Genomic DNA, 2028 nt, shown 5'->3' with positions numbered 1-2028 from the left:
ACGGAAATAGCTTCAATTTAACAATATCATAATCCAGATCTTTCTTCTTTTGCATATCACACAAATCAAAAAAGTTTGTTAGATGGGTTGCGGCATCTTCACTAGGAAGGCCAGAAATTTGATCTTTCATAACAGGATTCAACAAAGCGGTATTAATTTCACAAGATTCAGCATCGGTAGTAGGATCAATAGGAGTGCTAATAAAATCATTGTTTTTGGTATTGGAAAAGTCACACGATTTAATATTATCTTGATCCATCGTGATAAACAATCAATCCAACACACAATCACACCAGAAGAAAGCGAAAAGAGACGAACGGAAAAGGGGCGAAGAAAAGGCAAAGGTTTTCGAAAATCGTTTTAGAAGTGGGGGAGAGGAAAACAAGAGGCAAATGGCAAATAATGTAATGCAAGGGAGAAGATTTTGTGATTGCTACTTGGTATAGCTTCACTTGACATAGATCTCCCCGACAACAGTGCCAGAAATCCTTCTTGTTACCTCTTCAGCTTGCGTTGGTTTTTCCCTTGAAGAGGAAAGGGTGATGCAGCAAAGTAGTGTAAGTATTTCCCACATTTTTGAGAACCAAGATATCAATCCAGTAGGAGACGACGCACAAGTCACCTAGTACCTGCACAAACAATCAAGAACCGTGCAACCAATGCGATAAAGGGGTTGTAAATCCCTTCACCGTCACTCACAAAAGTGAGATCTAATAGAAATAGTAAAGTAAATATTTTTTTGGTATTTTTGTTTTATAGATTGGAAAGTAAAGATTACAGAATAGTAAACGAGATTTGATAATATGGAAAAGAGATGCAATATAATGGAAAAGAGAACCGGGGCCGTAGGTTTCACTAGTGGCTTCTCTCGAGATAGCATGTATTACGGTGGGTGAACAAATAACAGTCGAGCAATTGATAGAAAAGCGCATAATTATGTTGACATCTAAGGCAATTATCTTGAACATAGGCGTCACGTCCATGTCAAGTACACCGACTCCTGCCTGTATCTACTACTATTACTCCACACATCGACCGCTATCCAGCATGCATCTAGAGTATTAAGTTCATAAGAACGGAGTGACGCATTAAGAAAGATGACATGATGTAGAGGGAAAAACTCAAGCAATATGATATAAACCCCATCTTTTTATCCTCGATGGCAACAATACAATACGTGCCTTGCTGCCCCTACTGTCACTAGGAAAGGACACCGCAAGATTGAACCCAAAGCTAAGCACTTCTCCCATGGCAAGAAAGATCAATCTAGTAGGCCAAACTAAACAGATAATTCGAAGAGACTTGCAAAGATATCAAATCATGCATATAAGAATTTAGAGAAGAACCAAATAATATTCATAGATAATTTTAATAATAAATCCACAATTCATGGCATCTCGTCAAACACACCGCAAAAGAGTATTACATCGAATAGATCTCCATGAACATTGAGGAGAACTTTGTATTGAAAATCAAAGAGAGAGAAGAAGCCCTCTAGCTAATAACTAAGGACCCGAAGGTCTATGGTAAACTACTCACGCTCAATCGGAGAGGCAATGGTGTTGATGTTGAAGCCTTCCATGATCTATTCCCCCTGTAGAAGATCACCGGAAAAGGCCCCAAGATGGGAACTCACAGGTACAGCAGGTTGTGGCGCTGGAAAGTGGTTTCGTGGCTCCCCCTGATGTTTCTAGGGTATAAAAGTATATATAGGCAAAAGAAGTATATCGGTGGAGCTACGAGGGGCCCACGAGGGTGGGGGCACGCCTACCCCCTGGGCGCGCCCTCCTGCCTCGTGGACGCCTCGTGGCGTTCCTGACTTCAACTCCAACTCTTCTGGTTTGCTTTCGGTCCAAGAAAGATCATCGCGAAGGTTTCATTCCGTTTGGACTTTGTTTAGTATTCCTTTTCTGCAAAACTCTAAAATAGACAAAAAAACAGAAACTGGCACTTGGCCTCCGGTTAATAGGTTAGTCCCAAAAATAATATAAAAGTGCATATTAAAGCCCATTAAACATCCAAAACAGA

The sequence above is a fragment of the Triticum dicoccoides genome, chromosome 3B (assembly GCF_002162155.2).
Source record: "Triticum dicoccoides isolate Atlit2015 ecotype Zavitan chromosome 3B, WEW_v2.0, whole genome shotgun sequence".
In the NCBI taxonomy this organism is placed as follows: domain Eukaryota; kingdom Viridiplantae; phylum Streptophyta; class Magnoliopsida; order Poales; family Poaceae; genus Triticum; species Triticum dicoccoides.
Note: the sequence above shows the minus strand (reverse complement) of the source record.